Genomic DNA, 21189 nt, shown 5'->3' on the forward strand with positions numbered 1-21189 from the left:
TAACACACTGGAAAACATGACTTTCCTTAACAGCATCAGTGATTAAGAATCTGGTGGAAAAGAAAGTGAGACACCCAGATCCTAAACTAAGTATGTCTCTTTAGGATTAGAAGCGTAGTTGACAAATTTCTTACTTTTAATTAACCTGAAAAGAAACTCAAGGATATAACTTTCCAATGCTTTGTCATCTTGTGAATTGCCTTTAAAAAAAGAATGCCTTTTTTTCCTTTTAAACTAACTTTAAAAACCCTACCTAAATATACATTTTTCTTTCAACTAAAGATCTAAAGGGTCACTCATGATTTAGTCAGATGGGATTTTCATGTTGGAAAATCTAGATATTCTTTTGGAAAGTTTGGTGTGAGTGTCATTTGTACTTTGAGAGAACACCGTTGTGGAAAATAACGGCAGTTCTAAGTGAGCGTGACTATAAATTCAGATCAATATGTGACAGTGAAAGAAAATGTAGAGCATACCTAATCCAGCTAACCATGCCCCTGACAAATGCAGCGTGAGCACTGTGTCACCGGTGCCTTTCCTTTCTTTATTTGCATTATCCATCAGGACAGCCCATGAGGGAATGCCTGGGAACCGTGGAGCTCTCTGTAATAAGCCACGGCGCTAATGAGGCATAAAAAATTTAGCAAGTATCATGTATAATCTTGATCTTTCATCAACACTATTACCCACACAGATTACGTGTTGCCATTTGTTATCTGCCTAATGCAGATGAAATGGGAGGGTGTAGCTGAGTTACTCCTTCTGTGGTTAAACAATTTTTAACGAATTGCCATCCTCCAAGACAAAAACTCGATAGTCCTGGCCTCTGTTTCTGCTGCTGCTGCCTCTCAGCAGGGTTGGCTGGCTGTTTTTGCAGAAGGTCAGCCAGATTTTGTCTTTCTCACAGTTTCGGTTTCCTCCTGGGAGAGCCGGTCTAATATATTTCTGTAACACACCAACTGAACCCAAGATAAACAAGTGCCCAGAGAAACATGGCCCTAGGATATGCCTCTCTTTAGTTCAACAATATAGAAATCAGATGTCTGCAATGATCCTTGTCTGTAGGAATTGTTGAGCCTCAGCCAAGAGAAGGAGTTTGAGGTGAGGCCATGTGTCGATGATGAGACTTTTGAGGTGAAACTAATAATAATAATTTATAAAGAATCTCTCCATATTACTATTTCACAGAACTTTTTTAAAAAGTTGATTCACTGTTCCTCAAATGACCTCCTGGGACAAACCAAAAGTTAGTTCCATTTTACAGATGAATGCATTTTCTAAGCCAAGAAGTCATTATAGGAGTAGAAGGGAAATTTGTATACCCTGATGTCTAGTTCTGAAATTTTCTGTAAAAGGGGAAATAATCATAAGTATCTGTACATATGAAATACACTTGAAAACACTTTAAGGGGTCATGAAAAGGCACAAGGTCCCTTATTTCTCTTTTAAAAAAATTCTTATTAAAGTCTCTGGAATGAATTTTACATTTCTCTCTACTAAATTCTTCTGTGCAAAAAGAAATCTGCACTGACTAAAGTGTTTCTTGTAAATTCAGACCCAGGAATGACAAAATTGTAACCCATATCTTCATTCCCTCCAAATTCTAAATTTTTTAAATCAAGAAAGGAGAATAGATATTTTAGTTCATCACAAATGAGTCTTACTCGATAATATTAAATTAAAGAAAGTGAAAGGGGTTAGACTAGGAAAAATACCAATTGGAAGAAATGGAGAGTAGTGGTCACATTAGTTACAATTAAACACTTAGGAAGTTTTCCTTGATGGGCAGTGGCCATATACCTAGAAACCTTTCTATCTTCCACCTATCAAGCACTGAATGGGTCCAGTGAAATTTCTCATTCGGGAGTCCTAGGTGTTTAGGGTGGGGTAGGAGGAAGAGAAGACAAGGCAGAATTTTACAGACATATTGACACCTACTTCCCAGTTTTACCTGGCACCAGTTCTAGGTTCATAGGCTAAAATTTTCACATTCATTGTGTTTCTGGGCATGCATATTTTCTGTATATTTCTTTCCTTCTTAATACACTCGATGTTACTTTATCACTTATGTCTTACTTATGGCTTCTATGTTTATTTACTTTTAATATTATAAAAATTTGTGTGCAGTGGCACTTGCACTTGCAAGTCTGGTGTTATTCTGGCTTAATGATAGAGAGAAATAGCAAAGTATGTTGAAAACTACCATTTATTAATGGTCTTTAGTCTATTTTTGAGATTAAGTTAATAAATTAATAGTATTGTTAATTGGCTATGATTCTGTAATGCAAATTTTTAATGATTTTTAAGATAAGGTGCTTTGTCAAGGATAGCCTCATATAGTATCTAAAGTCAACTGGAGAGCGATGTTGACAGCTGACCTCAAGTTTCAGGGTCAGATAGTTAGGATGCTTTGAGTTTAAGGTCAAAATTGTTCTTAAATGGTATCAAGTCTAGTTTTATCGCAAAAGCATAAATAAAGGAAGAAAACTTAAAAACTATCCTTAGTGTTTTGAAATGAGTTGGCTGGCTGGAATTCCTTTTTTTATTAAGTTAAACTTAACATACAAGATTAGTTTCAGGTGTACAGCATAACGATTTGATATTTTTATACATTATGAAATAATCACCACAATAATTCCAGTTACAGTCTGTCAACATACAAAGTTATTATAATATTATTGACTTATACTCCTTATGTGTAGATTACATCTCCATGACATATATTTTATAGATGGGTATTTGTACCTTTTAATCCCTATTACCTATTTTGCCCATTCCCCCACCCTCCCTCCCCTCTGGCAGCCACCAGTTTGCTCTCTGTGTCTGTGAGTCTGTTTCTGTTTTGCTTTGTTTTTTAGATTACACATATGGGTGAAATGACATGGATTTGTCTTTCAATATACAGAATAAGGGGTTGATATCCAAAATACGTAAAGAACTCAGACAACTCAACATTTTAAAAAAAAACTCAATTAAAAAATGGGCAGAGGACCTGAATAGACATTTTTCCAGAGAACATACAGATGGACAACAGGCATGTGAAAAGGTGCTCAACATCACTAATCATCAGGGTACTGCAAATCAAGACCACAGTTAGATACTACCTTGCACCTGTGAGAATTACTGTCATCAAAAAGACAAGAAACAACAACTGTGGGTGAAGATGTGAAGAAAAGAGGACCCTCCTGCACTATTGGTGGGACTGTAAATTGGTGCAGCCACTATGGAAACAGTATGGAGTTTCCTCAGGAAACTACAAATAGAACTATCATATGATCCAGCAATTCCACTTCTGGGTATTTATCTGAAGAAAAGGAAAATGCTAATTTGAAAAGATAAATGTAGCCCTATATGGGACTTCCCTGGCGGTCCAGTGGTTAAGACTTTGCCTTCCAATGCAGGGGGTGCAGGTTCGATCCCTGGTCAGGGAGATAAGATCCCACATGCCTCATGACCCAAAACATAAAACAGAAGCAATATTGTAACAAATTCAATAAAGACTTTAAGAAAAAATGTAGCCCTATGCAGCACTATTTACAACAGTCAAAATATGGAAGCATCTTAAGTGTTCATTTATAATGATAAAGATGAATGGATAAAGAAGATGTGGTGTGTGTGTATACACACACACACACACACACACACACACACACACACACACAGGAATATTACTAAGCCATGAAGAAGAATGAAAGAAATCTGCCATTTGAAATAACATACATGGACCTTGAGGGTATTATGCTGTTATGGTAAGTGGAATAAGTCAGATAGAGAAAGACAAATACTGTATGAATGCAATTACTTTTGCAGAGAAAAAGATTCGAGTGGCTCGTAACTCCAGCTGTCTCCGAAGAAGCAGCACCCACAAGTGCAAGACTCGTTATCCTTCAATCAATAAATTGGCAAGTAATTGTTGAGGCCTACTATGTGCAAAGGTCTGGAATAGGGTCTAATGAATTCAGAGAGTAAGATGAATTGCACTAGCATCTAATGATAGAGGCTGACATGGGTAGTTATTTTAAAAATAACTTTGAGAAAATAATGTGAGTCTTTGCTAAAAGAATTCATACTCTGTTTTTCTTTTTCCTAGACTATACTATTTTTTGTGACTATGGTAGTTTGTTAAGAAGCACTTCTGCACACATTACGTGTATACTTCTAGGGAGAAAGTAGACTAACTTAAAAGAGTAAACAAACATAAGCAGAAATTTGGAAACCCTCAAACATTTAAGTTAAGGCTGACCTTTGTTTAAGGTTTATTATCTACTTGATTTTATATGTCTATTAAGTGCTGTTCCATTGAATATTTTATCACTGAGACATGTTGGATAGAATAATTTGCCTACTAGCTATGAATAGACATATTGGAAGATCTAATTGTTTGCTTTGGTATTAACAAAACATTATTGCATTTTGACTGAGAAATATGCCTACTTCACCAATTTGACTATGAGATAAGCTTTCAGTTTCAAGAGTTTTATATTTAAGTATACTTACTCAGGATTTTAAAAACTAAATTACCTGAAACGCAGCTAAAGTTGTTTCAATAAGCACAAATTCTTTTAGAATTTTATACTTCAAATGTTTATCAGAACTCTATTAGGTCTTAATTAGAATTAATAGCTTTCCACATTTTTATGAATGAATGTTACTTTTTTTATGGAACAAAGAGCCATATGAATTAAAATGTAGCAGCCTGCTATAATTGTAGATACTAATTCTTTTGAAATGGAAGTACTATTTTTTAAAAACTAGATTGCTTTCTGAAAAAAATCTCTTAAAGATGTATAGCTAATATATTCTTATTTGAAATAGACATCAACAGAAGTAATAATAAAGATATTGTTTAGAAATAGATAATTCTCAGGTTTTAGATGCATGTTCAATGGAAATCTTTTTTTTGAACTAAGAATATTCTGAAGAATTTTCTGAAAAACTACTAGAGAATTTATTTTAAAATAGATTTAAATTTTGCTGAAATCCAGAATTTAAAAAGCAAAACAAAACAACAGTTTGAACACAATGGAACCACTGTCAGTTTATATCCTAAAAATGCATGATGATTTATTTCAGCTCAATTTCACAAGCAACTACTGAGTATGTACTACTGTATGTTAGTTCAAAAGAGGGGTCCTTTTAGAAACTTCAACCATGTTTTATATTCCTTTGTATTAATTAGTGAAAATCCTGTTTATTCGAATCTGGGAACTCAAGAAGAACAGTGATATTGTGGTCTCAATACACTCAATAGATTTATAATTCTCAATTTACTTATTTTGCACAGTATTTAGTGCAACAGAGTTCTGGTATACTTACACAATTTTGTCACTCTTTCGTGCTTTAGTGGGAAAGCATTTGACTTGGCATCAGAAATACTGGAATATTGAGGAGATTTCTCTAAGTAGCTCTGTGACAGTAGGATGGCACTAAAGCTGGTTTAAGACTCTGTTTGGTTCTGTCTGGGAGGACAGGGTGATAATGAAGGCTGAAGTCATGCTAGGGTGTTCTATACTGTATCATTCTCTATAGGCATGTTGTATGCTGTATCAGTCCAAGGTTAATGAGGTACCCTTGGCTAGGCTGAGGGGATCTCTAGGACATTTCCAGATGACCCTAAGTGTAGGGATGCTGGAGTTCTATGAATATAAATCTGGTCTTGGGGAGGGCAAATGCAGGTTCCAGAGTTCTGACATGGCTTCCGTTTATGCAGAATTATTATGTACAGTGTGGGCTATGGTGAGGCCTTTTTGGGGAAAAATTCTAATGTTAGTCCTCCATCTGCCATTGGAGACTAGTTTTGATCTCTCTATGCATCATAACCACACTGACTTCTTTCTGTATCCTTTATAGAAAGAAATCTTGCTGGATTTGTCCCAGTGTGTATGTATATCTGACTTCATTCATCTGAAGTTATTGCTTTTGAAGTTTGCAAGACAGTGGTTGTACAAATATTCTTGATTATGTCTTCTACTTCCCATAGGCCTTAGATTTGGCCTCTTCACCTTTATAAAATAAGATGATTGGAACTGATAACATCTAGATTGCCTTTCAACACAAATCAATTGTTCTTTAAGGGAAAAATCCACATTTGTGGAAGAATAAGTCGTTTTTGTATATTCTAACTCAGATTTCAATTTGCATCTCTCTTGAGATAAAAGTTTTAGGCCATCATTGATTTCTAGAAAATCAATGTTTCATATAGTCCCTGAGTGTTATGCTGTGATCTGGGGAACACAGATGTCAAACTTTACTACCTGGACTCGACCCAGGCACTGACCTCTACTTCCTCTCCTAATTCATGTTACTGGAGAGATATTCATCGTGAAGAGTGGTATCAGCCTAAAGGTGGCCTTTCAAACTAGAGCTACCCATATTATAAAAGAGCACTGGTTTTAGCATAGTAGGACTCTCTGAGCTGGTGTACAAAAGACTTGACATCCCTCGTTTAACCTCTATGTTTTTTCTCTACTTATAAGCCAGAGGAACTGTCCTGAGGAAGGGCAGGAACTGTGTCATGGTGAACAAAGTTGGATCAGGAGGACACACAGAATCAGTCTGGGTCCAGGAGAAAAAGCAGAAATCATTCTGGTTATTGAAACTGAAGAAATTTAGTACAGGAAATTGGTAACACAAATGTTATGAAGTTGAAAGAGCAAAAAAAATGGAAAATGAAGTAGCCCAGAAATTATTAGCCACTTCTTGACAGGGAGCACAAAGGAAGAGAAGGTGGTACTAGAACCTGGAGTGTGGACGAGGGGCCAGTGCCTCTGGTTCTGGGACCTGGCAGGAGAGGCTGCTCTGAGCAGTTCTGGGAAGTGGAGGAGAAGCCTCCAAAGCCCAAATGGTGGAAGGGATTCAGATACTTCTAGGGACCACAGAAGAAAGGAGAAATTAGAGGTAGTAACTAGAAGAACAATAATTCCTTTCCTCCTCACAACTTCTGACTTCCCACCAGTAACAAAACCTAGCAGAGAGTGAACTAATGAAGGATCCTGGAAATGCATTTTTCAGCTCTGGGATCACCAAACAAAACATAGAAGAATGAGCAGAAGACCATGAGCAAATAGATAAACAATGGCCACACCTCACAACTGCTAGTTATGTATATATCTTTTTCTTTCTTTTTTTTCTTTCTTTTTCTTTCTTTCTTTCTTTCTTTCTTTCAGTATAGTTGATTTACAATGTTTCAGGTGTATAGAAAAATGATTCAGTTTAATATATATATTCTTTTTCAGATTCTTTTCCACTATAGGTTATTACAAGATATTGAATATAGTTCCCTGTGGTACACAGTAGGTCCTTGTTGGTTATCTATTTTATATAGAGTCGTATATATTAATCCCCAATTCCCAATTTATCCCCCTCCCCTTTCCCCTTTGATAACCATAAGTTTGTTTCCTATGTCTGTGAGTCTATTTCTGTTTGGAAATAAGTTCATTTGTATCACTTTTTTTTAGATTCCACATATAAGTGTTATCATATGATATTTCTCTTTCTCTGTCTGGCTTACTTCACTTTGTATGGTAATCTCCAAGTCCATCCATGTTGCTGTAAATAGCATTATTTCATTCTTTTTTATGGCTGAGTAATATTCCATTGTATATAGATACCACGTCTTCTTTATCCATTCATCTGTTGATGGACATTTAAGTTGCTTCCATGTCTTAGCTATTGTGAATAGTGCTGCTATGAACATTGGGGTGCTGCTGGTTATACTTTATTCTCTCTTTTTCCTTCACTTAGTAGCTTGAAGTGTCCTTGAGATAAGAAAAAAATGAAGAAAAGAGTTAATAAATGTGATTGTGAGAGTCTTTGTTGTGTCTCTGTACATTCTATGTCTGAATGAAAAGAATGAAGGATTACAGCAAAAGGCCCAGATCCTTTCCTTAAACTTATTGGCATCTGACTCTGGACTACTATGTGTGTTGGGCTTTGCAAAATGATTCCCTATATTTCTGAATTCATGAATTCAACTGCTCGTGAATTGTCCACAATGTAGCCTCTGGTCTGAGAGCTAGAAGATTGAACCCATCCAACATTTATTAATCAAATTTATAAACAGGATATCCAATTTTCTCTCTCATTTGATAACATAGATTATATTTAATAAAAGTACCATGTTGGCTGAGCAATGACGTCAGACAACTGTAAATACATTGTAAAAATCTGTCTCCATTGCAGTCATTCTTTACAGTTAGTTTTGTGCCTTCTGAAAGTAGTCTCAGCTTTTCAGGATGTTCTCATGAAGTCCTGAATCAAAACTCACACAGTTCCCCATATAAAAATATAGAGTGATCCATAATACCTCAGAATGAGCAAGTAAGAAATGGTCTTAAAAGTATGTTGATGGGGCTTCCCTGGTGGCGCAGTGGTTGGGAGTCCGCCTGCCGATGCAGGGGACACTGGTTCGTGCCCCGGTCCGGGAAGATCCCACATGCCGCGGAACGGCGGAGCCCATGGGCCATGGCCGCTGAGCCTGCGCGTCCAGAGCCTGTGCTCCACAATGGGAGAGGCCACAACAGTGAGAGGCCCGCACACCGCAAAAAAAAAAAAAAAGTATGTTGATTAAATATATTTACTCCAAAATTTGGAGTATAAATAATTTGTGACCATCTAGAGGGGTGGGATAGGGATGGTGGGAGGGAACCCCAAGAGGGAGGAGATATGAGGATATATGTATATGTATAGCTGATTCACTATGTTATAAAGCAGAAACTAACACACCACTGTAAAGCAATTATACTCCAATAAAGATGCTAAAAAGAAAGAATATAAACTCTGTAAAGCCAAGGATTTTTTTCCCAGAACTTTATCTATAAGAGCTAGAATAGTAGGCATGCAATAAATATGTATTGAGTGAAAAAAAAAAAGAGCACAGTCATAAGACCCTTAGGTAATTTGCTTTACTTTTCTGTGCCTCTTTCCTCATCTACGAAATGGGAATAACAATGGTACCTAATTAAGTTATCGTGCTCATTAGAGTTTATGCATGTAAAGTATGTACAATAAATGTCTGCAGACATATTTCCAGTGCAGATATCAATATAATGAAATGTGTATTTCCAATTGGTCGTAACTGCTTGTTCCAAGTTGGGTTCATAATGTCCTTCAAGGATGACTTAGAAGAGCAATGCTACATAAATCTCTAGAACTGTCGAATCCTTACCAAGTGGCCCTGTCTATCTGACCTGGTCTGAGGGCTTTATGCCTTCAATACTCTGCTTCTCATTGTCTGAGATGAGCAATGACTTCTGATTGTTCTGCCCTTGCCTGAATCCTGTGTGAGATGGGAAACATTACCACATTGTTAAACTGGCTCATTAGAACAACCCCCCGTTCCTCATTTTTTCCCCTCTTCCCAACATAAATACTAGCGTGCATACGTATCTGTATGTGCTTTATTGTCACTCATCACAGGACTCCTGAACCTCTCCACATGACATTTGCAATGTTGTTGTCCTCAGCTCACGTACATTAACTAGGCGCAAGAGATTCCAAGTCGTAATCATGCAATGGTTTCTTCATGTTCCATTAACGCCATCCAGTACATGTTTATATTTAAACAATGTATAATTAAAATAAACACCAAGCACCATTAAAGGGCAAGAGAATACAAGGAGTCAAGTGCATCTGGAGGGCGAGAGTTCCCTTGGATCATTTCATTCCTTTACAGGGACCAATTCAGTTTAGTATAAACATCTTCAAAAACTTGACTTCTTTATTGTATTTTAACCAGTAGCAAAGGTCAAATCTCTTGCCAGGGTGGGAGTGAGGAGTGGGGTGGAGAATGATATCAAAGTAAACAAAAGTACTTCTGCAAAATATTGTGGACATATTTAAGTTGATCTAAATCCTCATTTTGTGTGTGTGGTTGTTTTAGAGACTCATGTCTGTAGTGCTTAGTTTCTCCATTTTATAAAGTCACTGTTGTATTAGGTTTTTGGGGGGGTTTTTTGCGGTACGCGGGCCTCTCACTGCTGTGGCCTCTCTAGTTGCGGAGCACAGGCTCCAGACGCGCAGGCTTAGTGGCCATGGATCACCGGTCCAGCCGCTCCGCAGCATGTGGGATCTTCCTGGACCAGGGCATGAACCCGTGTCCCCTGCATCGGCAGGCGGACTCTCAACCACCGCGCCACCGGGAAAGCCCCCTGTATTAGGTTTTGAATGGAAAGATATACCCACTCGGTCTAGGTAAAATGATCAGATCATCAGGAATAATTTTATTCATGAAAATATATTCATGGCAAGGAAACAGCTGTGTGTTCTCTGTTTAAGAACCTCTCTGAGATCTCATTTGCCTCATTGCAGCTCTCTCTCTGGGTCTGGCATGGCTGGCCAGCCTCTCGTTCTCTCTCTGGCTGCGGCCGCCTGTGGACAACACTTCCTGCTGAACCATTAGACTCACTTTGGTGTTCTTACTGCATGGTGACTCTGACTCAGCCTGACCTTCTAGATTCCTGGCCTTGGTTCATCTGATCTTGAGAACCTACTTGCTGAAACTCCTGCCTTGGATGACTCTCTGGCCTCTAGACCCTCAACTTGCTCTGACTCACCTCTAGTGGTAAAGTCCCTGGTACCCAGCTAGGTTTCCAGGCCATGACCTCTGGCAGGCCTGGGATGTTTAATTAACAGCCTGTATGGCTCTGCCTTAAACTCCTGCTTGACTCCATCAGATTTCTCCAGAGATGTTTTAATCTAGTGTTCAAGTTGGAAAGAACAGGCCGAAACACATTGATGCAAGTGGCTGGTGTCAGTAGCCGGCCAGCTGGTCAGGAACAAGATACCTCCCAGGATGGCTTTGCCTGATAGCTTTGCTGGGGTTCCAAGGGCAGCCAGGAAACATGTGTCACTTATTATGCAGAGTCACACTTCTATTCTCATTTATATCTGAGGTTCTCTCTTCTTTCTCATTTCTAGTTGTTTTGCTTCCTCTATTTTTTCCTCATTTAGGAGGAAACTACTAACTACTTGTTTCTCTCTCCTATTGGTCTTTTTGAATTACCTGTTTCAGTTTTCACTTATCTGTTTTTTCTAAATCATTAATTTTGTTATTGATTAATTTTATTTTCCTATATGTCTTTGTTATATAGTGGCTAGGAACACAGACTTTTAGCCTGACTGCCTCCATTGAATGCTAGGCGTGTAAACATTGGATGAGTTATTTGGTCCCTCACAACTTTGTTGCATCACCTATAAAATTGGAACAATGATAAACTCATCTCATTCATTTGGTGTTTACACTCATCACTACTTCAGAATGAAAGTAATTACTAGGCCCACCATCAGAATCTGTTATTTAATGTCATCATGAAAAGCATATATATTACTTTATCACAAATCTGTTTTATAAACATGCTGATAACCATAATTCAATATAATTGTTATTTTTAAGACTTTGTAATTTATTCATGTACAAAAATTATTTTGAGATCAGCTTCAGCAGTCTGCCAGAGAGCTCGATGACACAAACGAAGGTTATGAAGCCTCGCCTTCCAGAATGGCAGAGAATGAGATGGGGAGGAACCCCAGACCCTTGAATTAGCCCACCTATTTAGACCACCTCAATCACTGTCTCCCCTCTTCACTGTTACATGAGAGACAAATGTTTACCCCTTTTGGATTGTATTTTGGAGTACAGCATTAAAACATACATTCTCACTAACACTGTAACTAAAAGTTCACCTGCACACAAATACCTTATTTCACCCTGACAGTGAATACAGTTTGGGCCGGGTGTGTTATTCTTGAGTTGCATTCCTTCTTCCCCACTAATAATTTTGTAGACATTATTCTACCACCCTCTAAGCAGTCTGATTTTTCTCCTTTGCAAGTAATTTATTTATTTCATCTAGAAGTTTGTTAATGATTTTCCTTTAGTGTTGGGATTCTAAAAATTTTACAGCTGAATACATTTTCTTATCAAACCCTCCTGAAAGACATAGAGCCTTTTCTGCAAATAAATGTTTTATCTGCCTTAGATAATTTTAAAATTATTTTTATTAATTATTGATTCTGTTTCTTTTTTTCTTTTTTAGAGTTTCAATCATTTTCATATTAGATTTCCTGAATCTATCTTCTATTTACCTTAGTTTTTTTCTCTAATGATTTTTAACTCTTTCTACATTTACTCTGTATTTGAGATCTATTTTGCACCTATTTGACTCTCAAACCCATTCTTTATTTCAATTTACAGACCTCAAAAGCTTAAATATCATGTTGTCTTTTCCTTTGGGAACTCCTCTTTTTTTTTCCTGTGCGTAATATGTTGAAGTATAGAGTAGAAAAGATGGAAAACGTGCATGATAGGTGAAACCTTTCAGCAGAAAGATAGAAACTGTAAAAAAGAGACAAATGGAAATGATAGGAATGGAAACAGTATTAGAGATGAAATATTCCCTCTATAAGTAGAGCAGCAGACTCGACACAGAAAAGATCAGGGAACTGAAAGTTAGGTTAAAAGATATTATCTAAACTGAAATACAACGAGGAGAAAGTTTGAAAAGGAACAATAATCCAGGGCATCCAAGACCTGTGAAAAAATACGAAATAGTTTAACATGCATCTAATTGCAGTACTAGATATCGAACAGAGAGTGAATGAGGCATAAAAAACATGTGAAGAGATAATGGCCAAAATTTCCAAAATTAATGAAAGAAAATAAATCAAAGATCCAAGATTCTCAGAGAACTGAGAAAAGGAAAAATACAAGGGAAAACACACACATACACATCCCAATCAAATTGATAAAATTTAAAGACAAAGAAAATCTTGAAGGCAACAAATGAAAAGAAGGGTTCCTTATAGGGAAACAATCATAAAATTGCAATTGAATTGCCTTCGAAAAACATCAAAGCCAGAAGACATTTGAAAGAGTGTTTTTAGTGGTTGAAACACACACATACACACTACAAGCAAAAACAAGAAATGGCATATCACCTAACTTCTATCCTTTTTCCTTTTTTATGGAAAGGGTGGCACAAAACATCACCCACACTGCCCCCTCCTTTATTTTGTTTTATTTTTTTTAACATCTTTATTGGAGTATCATTGCTTTACAATGATGTGTTAGTTTCTGTTGTATAACAAAGTGAATCACCTATATATAAACATATATCCCCATATCCCCTCCCTCTTGTGTCTCCCTCCCACCCTCCCTATCCCACCCCTCTAGGTGGTCACAAAGCACCGAGCTGATCTCCCTGTGCTATGCAGCTGCTTCCCATTAGCTATCTATTTTACATTTGGTAGTGTATGTATGTCCATGCCACTCTCTCACTTTGTCCCAGCTTACCCTTCCCCCTCTATCCTTTAAAATATTCCTTAATAATGAAAAAAATTACATTTCAGACAGAAAAGCTGGCAGAATTTACCTCTAGCAAACCTACACTAAAATAAATTAAGAAGCTTTATATTTGGAAATGACATAATATCAGATAGAAACTTGATTCTAAAGAAAGGAATATAGAAATCTAGAAAGAGTTAATAAACCAGTAAATATAAAATATCTTTTGAGAGGGGAGATCAAGACGGTACAGTAGGATGCTGAGCTCGATTACCTGTATAAACACATCACAAATATGTCTACATGTGGAGCAATTCTCACTGAAAACAGGCTGGAGACTGGCAGGAAAGACTCTTCTACAGCCAAGGCTGTATAGAAAGATCCACATGGAGCTGGGTAGGAAAGGAAGAGAAGAGAGTAGTTCGAGACCTAGGAGGGGACACAGAAGAGGAGGGGGTTATCATAGGCTCAGATATCCTCCATGGGGGAGTGATTGGTTCAAACCCATATTGGGCACCCCAGCCCTGGCGTTCCACACTGGTAAGATGAGTCCCCTGAGCTGGTTTGAAAACCTGTAGGACTTAACAGGAGGGCTGTAACAAACCTAGACTCTACTCGTGAAGAGTGCACGTGCTTGCTTACTCCTGGGAATAAGGCACAGGGAGCAGATAGAAATTGTCCGGGGCTCAGGCTGGTTTCCTGCAACTGCTCCAGCACGTGCCCCTGCCCACATCCGGTGCCTGCGCTGATTCCTCTAGCTCTGGTGCAGCTTCCCACTAAGGTGAAGACTGCTGCTGTGAAGGAGAGAGCACACTTCAGGGGGATGGAGCCGGCTCAGACCCCGCACTGCGTCTGAATGCGATGAAAGCAGTTTGTGCTGGCACTCGTGAACGCAGTGGGTCAGAAACTGTGTTGAGCGCTTACTGATGCGCTGGGACTGTCACAGAGTGTGCTCTGGCTCACAGTGGGGGCCCGCGCCAGCCCCTCTTGCTCCAGCACTACTGCCCCCCCGGGGTAAACGTGGCTTTGCTGGGAGAGGGAGGAGTGCACATTTAGAGGGAGCAAAACCAGCTTGTATCTGACCTCAGGGCTTCTGATCCAGCACCCTGGGACCCATCCCTGCCTGCAATAGGGTGGTGTTGGCCACTGAGCATAGGAGAAGCTCCAGCTCACACATGGCTCTGGCTCTAGTCCCTCCATGTTCAGCCCCACCTCTCACCAAGTTGCCAGCACACCCTGGGAGAAGATGTGATCCGTGCTCACTTCAGATCCACCTCTCCCACTGGAGCCACTGGGCACATGCAGGTTGCATAGAAACACTCCCACACAAGAACATCTCTTCAGGACTGGGATAAGTAACTGTTTCACCTAATTTCATAGAGACAGAAAAAGTCAAACAAAATGAGAAGACAAAGGCATTTGATTCAAACAAAAGAACAAGAGGAAAAAAAAACCCTGAAAAAGCAGCTAATGAAACAGAGATAAATAGAAACAAGAAAGATGAAAGAATATTAAATACAAAGTTATCAGAATTAAGAAAATAATATGGATTAGAACACAAGTCACAGAAATATAAAGTAGAAAAGCAATAGAAAAATTCAGATAAACCAGTTTTTTTAAAGATTAATAAAATTGATAAACCTCTAGCAACATGATCAGAAAAGAAGGGTAACAGAAATAAAAACAGGAACATTACGACAGGACCTACAGAGACTATAAGATAATAAAGAAACATTATGAATAATATTATGCTATGAAGTTAGACAACTTAAGGCAGACCATTTGAAAGACACAACTATCAAAGCTCACTCAAGAAGAATTAGATCACCTGAATTGTTCTATACCTATTGAATTTGGAATTATAAATCTCACAAAAAACTATAGGCTCAGATGGCTTAACTGGTAAATTCTTCTAAACCGTTAAGGAAGAAGTAATAAAAATTGTACACAAACTCTTTCAAAAAAGGAAGAGCAAGGATCACTTCCCTGAACATTTTATGATGCTGGGATTACCCTGATAAAATAACCAGGAATGAAGAATCACAAGAGAAGGAAACTGTAGAACAATAGCTCTTATTGACATAGACACAAAAACGTGTAGCACAATCTTATACAATTGAATGCAGCAATATATATTAAAGGATGATACAACATGATCAAGTTGGGTTTATATCCAGAATGCAAGGTTATTTTAATATGTGGAAATAATTCAATATAGTTCATCTATTAGCAAACTGAAAAACAAAACCAAGAAAACAAAAAAAAAGTTATCTCAATAGATGCAGAAAAAGCATTAGACAAAATACGGCATCCATTCATTTAGAAATTCTCAGAATACTAAAATAGAAGGGAACTCCCTTGATGTGATAGGGGCATCTAAGGAAAACCAGCTATCATGATACAATTAGTGAGGATTGAACAGTGTCCCTTTGAGGTTGAAAAAAAGGTAAGCAAAATCATTTTCCATCAGGAGAGGGTGGGAATGAGAAAAAAAGCTAATTTTGAAATCCTGGCACAATTATATTTAACAGTTAATTTTTTTAAAACATCTTTATTGGAGTATAATTGCTTTACAATGGTGTTAGTTTCTGCTTTATAACAAAGTGAATCAGTTATACATATACATATATTTCCATATCTCTTCCCTCTTGCATCTCCCTCCCTCCCACCCTCCCTATCCCACCCCTCTAGGTGGTCACAAAACACCGAGCTGACCTCCCTGTGCTATGCAGCTGCTTCCCACTAGCTATCTACCTTACATTTGGTAGTGTATATATGTCCATACCACTCTCTCACTTTGTCCCAACTTACCCTTTCCCCTCCCCATATCCTCAAGTCCATTCTCTAGTATGTCTGCGTCTTGCCCTTAGGTTCTTCATGACCTTTTTTTTCTTTTCTTAGAATCCATATATATGTGTTAGCATACAGCATTTTTTTTTTCTCTTTCTGACTCACTTCACTCTGTATGACACTCTCTAGGTCCTTCCACCTCACTACAAATAACTCAATTTTGTTTCTTTTTAGGGCAGAGTAATATTCCATTGTATATATGTGTCACATCTTCTTTATCCATTCATCTGTTGATGGACACTTAGGTTGCGTCCATGTCCTGGCTATTGTAAATAGAGCTGCAATGAACATTTTGGTACATGACTCTTTTTGAATTATGGTTTTCTCAGGGTATATGCCCAGTAGTGGGATTGCTGGGTCGTATGATAGTTCTATGTTTAGTTTTTTAAGGAACCTCCATACTTTTAACAGTTAATTTTTAAACTCAATTCTCTTCTCTCTCATTTTCTAATAGGCAGCTAGAAGAAGCTACGGGGCACCTTCAACATTCTGTCTAGAAATCTCTTTAACTAAGTCATCCAGTTTATCAGAAAACTGCAAGCAGCAGTGTTAAAATTTCTGTCCCTGCATAAAAATGTCTCCTTTCCTTCAGTCTCCAATAATCTTATCTTCACTTTTCTTTAACCATTTACCCACAGCCTCCTCAAAACCCTTCTAACATTTGCCCACAGTCCAGTCCCAAAACCAATGCCACATGTTTCAATCTTTGTTACAGTAGCACCCCAGTTTCAGGTACCAAAATCTTTTTAGTTAACTACTGCTCTATAACAAAGTACCCCAAACTTAGTGGCGTAAAACAGCAGTTATTCATCATCACCACTGCAAATATGACTGATAACAGATGCTGGTTTAGCTGGAGTCATCTGAGACCTCCTCGGTCTGGTTGTTGATGACAAGTGTCAGCTGGGACCTCAGTGAGGACTGTTGATCAGACAAACAACTACACATGGCCTCTCCATGTGACCTGACTTTCATGGCATGGAGGATAGGTTCTAAGGACAAGAGTTCCAAGAGAAAGTCAGAAGGAAGCTTCAGAAGTGGTGCAATATTACTCCCTTCACATTCTACTCCTTAGAAGCAAGTGTCTAAGGCCACTCATATTCAAAGGGAGAAGAATTATGCTCCAGCTTTTAATAAAAGGAGTATAGAAGAGTTTGAGGACACTTTTAAGAAGATCACCCAGTAGCATAAATTATATGGGTACCAACTGGAGAACAGTACTGGGGTATTAACACTAAGCACGTGCTCCTGCAAATTCCTAGGCATTCCACTGCATCTACGGTGACAAACCTGGCATCCAAAAAGCGCTGAGGACACCACTGCGGTGCAGAGGGATATAAGGACTTCCTCATGGCTCTAGTTCCTAACCCAGCTCCAGTTTAGGTCTGTGAGTACTGTCAGTCTTGCCTCTTCCAATTCTATGTTTGGGGCCTCTTAACAGATTTTTCCTCTTTACACCTCCACAGGCTCTCACAACCAAAATGCCCATCTTGCTGTAGTCTCTGTGATCCCCTTGGTCCTTGGATACAAGAAATGTAAACATCTCCAACGCCGACCCTTTACATCGTGTTTGCCTTCTTTCTGGTCCCTTTCTGATCTTAAACATTCTTGTTTCCCAGGGTCTAGGCCAATCTTTGCACCCTGGTCCTTGTCTTCCCTCTCATTTCTTGCCAATTTTCCTGCCTGCCAGCCCCAATTGTTTTCAAGACAAAAGTCTCCACCTGAGCCCCATTCCTCATGCCTGGGACCCTATGTGCTACTGCCAACATGCCCTTGTCCTGCGCTCTGCCCACCTGCCAGGAAGACACCCATCACTCACTTCTGGATCTCCTCCATGCCAGCCACCTGTCTGCCTGGACGTCCAGCTTCTACCTGTTGCCAAATCCTCTAGACAGCAGGTTCTGCCATCTTTTTGGACCTCCCAGCTGCTGGGCCCTTCTCCAAAAGACTATTTTTTCTCCAGGGCTGGCCCTCTCCCACTATATCTAGTTCCTAGTTATGTACCAAAGAGCAATTGACTTTCTCTCTGGCTGCCATGGCATCCTTTTCACTCCTATGATTCCCTGCCCAGTGTGATCTATGGAAGCAATTAGAAAAAACAAATTCATTGTGCTAAGGCCACTCCAATTTTGCTACTTCAGTTAAAAATGTACACGGACTCGAACTCTCTCACCTTCTCTATTGCTTCATCTCTAGGAAAACGGCCTGCTCCAGCCTTCCCTGACTGGCTCCCAGGCTTCTTCCCCTTTCGCTTTCTCTTGGCTTCCAAGACCTGCAAACTCCATGAGTATGGCCCACTGCCCTGGATTTCAAATTCCTGGTACCCTCATAATTCAGCAGTCATCTGGCCCTCAACACTCAGGCTACACGTTGTACGCTTAGCTTTCTGGATCCTGAGTAATCAGTCCTACTAGCTGCCACCCACATTTGGTTAGGTTTTCTTATGATATCTGGAGAAGTGGGAGCAAACTAAATTATTTTGTTTCTACAATACAAAACTTTATTTCTGTCACTTGTACATATTTTAGATTTTTCAGTGCCTAACCAACACTAAGACCTTTGCTAAGTTTTCTTTGACCCCCAATCCACTTAATGGAAGCTTGAGAATTTGATTCTACATTTGTGATGTGGTTTTTTTTTTTCCCCCTCTAAGACTGTTCAAAACTGGTGTGACTTTTTGATGGGAAGAATAATATGGTTAGCCTGTTTATAAATTAACAGACAAGGAGGTGTACCAACCCAAAATTATTCTCACAGGAAGCAAGTTGCTGGCTCTGACATCCCTTCTCTTTCTTAGCTTGCCAGAAACAGATGTTGACAGTTCTCTTATTTGGGGAATATATCCAGAAGGAGGAATATTATCCTTGAGAAACACAATATACTGTATATAACTTCTTATAAGCAAAGAAGTAGTTTATTTAAGCTTAGAGAAAGGACATACAGACAATCTGGACAAAGAAAAGAAAGAATGCCATCAAGCAATCGAAAAGCTTAGCCAGCCCTCAACTTCACGGAAGTTTCTGGGCTAGCTGAAAGGGGCAACTGCTAGTGTTAGAGGGCTGCAGATGGAATCAGACCTAAGAGACCGAAGTCTTCTCCACACAAAGCCAGAATTCTCTGAGAAGTGAAAAATACCAGCCTTCCAGCTGGTACTTTTGCCCACTTTTCACAAAGAAATCCAATTTCTTTTAACACATAAAAAACTATAATTAACCTGTTTTCACTTCAATCAAAGGGTATTTATAAGGAGCTTTTCATATACCAAACCCTATACATGTTAATATGTTTGCATGTATGCATAAACATTGTATATGACAGTTCCCGTTCTCAAAGACTTCAAAATATAAATGGTTAGAGTCTGAAAAGTAAGAAGTCTGGTGAAAAAAAAGAAACTAGTTTATTTGTCTAGTCGTGCTCAGAAAATCTAGCCTACATTTTAAGTGTTAGGCGTTCTTAGCATAAATAGTTTTTTTCTTTTTGTTTTTTAAGGAAGCATGCCTGATTTTGCTGGGGGTTGAAACTGACATGCAACTCACAGAAACGTGTCTGCATTGTGGTGTGAATGGAACCACAGACTGAGAAAGAAATGGAATAGCTCAGAGATTCCAGTAGATGGGGAACGTGTTGAAGCCACCAGAGCCCAGTGGTATGTGGCAATCGGAGATGGCTGACTCCTTTTGAATAAACATGTCATGCTGACCTGGTGGAGGCAAACCCTGCAGGTGGTATCTGGCAGCTGCTATCAAAAGAACAGAGTCAGTGTATAATCAGGGTGACCTGAAACCGCCAATCACACACCACTGTCTTCAGGGGCGCAAGGCTCCAGCACTTTCAAATATGCAGCACTCCCTTTCTCTGCTCATCAAGCAGGAAACACTTGTGCATCTGGTGTCTGCAGACTTCTTCATACAACCAGTTCAGGGACACTGAGCTGCAGACTTTGATGTCTGTGGACAGAGCCCTACCTGGCATTTGGTCTCACCATTAAATGGCCATAAAAACATGTGTCATATTTGTTCCAAATTCCAATACATCATATATTGAAAGTTCGAGGTCCTCTTGCGACCGGAAGTTTTGACAACTTTATTGGTTTACAGAGAATTGACTGATTTAAGAGTATAATCTACCTAATATTTTCACCTGCCGATGACTTAGTTCAGAGTCAGTGTTGTTAGTTGTGTTTGTCAAAATATCTGAAAAAAGGAAAACCTTATTTTATAAAATCATGGATATGATTTAACCAAATACTTCTATTTCTGTGAATCTGTTGTGAGGGAATAATCATAATGCAACAGAAATTTATATAAAAAGAAGTTTGTGAAAAAATTATAATATTGACAATTACATAAAACGTAAATTGTTCTATATATAAGGAATATATAGAACCTTGGAGTATGAGGAAATATTCAAAAATAAGAACTTGATTGTCAGGAAAATTTTCCTAAAACTGAATAATAAAGGCAGATCACAAAATATTCATTCAGCAAATATTTATTGAGGCTGACCATGTAACAAACATTGTTTTAAGTCTAGAGGTGTTACTAGGAACCAAAAAAACCCAAAAAACTTAAAACAAAGTCTTCCTTTGTGGCGATTACATTCTGATGTATCTTATAATGTCCTTTCAACTATGTAAACAAACAACTATGCAAACAAATAAAATAAGCAATCATAGAAAAGGAAGTGGAAGGGAATTGTAGTGGACACTGCATCCATGTCCCTCAGATCCCTTAACCATGTTAGTGCACAATATCTCCCATGCACTTACCCTCCCAAAGCCAGACCTGCATCTCTTTTGAAAGGCTGCTGTCTGGCTTGCTGTAGAGCCTGCTCTGCAGAGGTGCCTGGAATATACAGGTCCCCAGGGGCAGCCCTTAACCAGTGACTGAAGGAAGCATGGTGTAATTACTGCATCTCCCTTGTTCTGGTTGGAACATCTGTCTCCAATGGATCAAGCAGAGCTACCCTCTGTATGACCTTGTTTGCTATCACACCTTTACTGCTGGGGAACCAAACAAAGACCAACATTTGAGATGGTAGGCTAATAATAATCATAG

This window comes from Phocoena sinus, chromosome 10, assembly GCF_008692025.1.
Source record: "Phocoena sinus isolate mPhoSin1 chromosome 10, mPhoSin1.pri, whole genome shotgun sequence".
Classification (NCBI taxonomy): Eukaryota; Metazoa; Chordata; class Mammalia; order Artiodactyla; family Phocoenidae; genus Phocoena; species Phocoena sinus.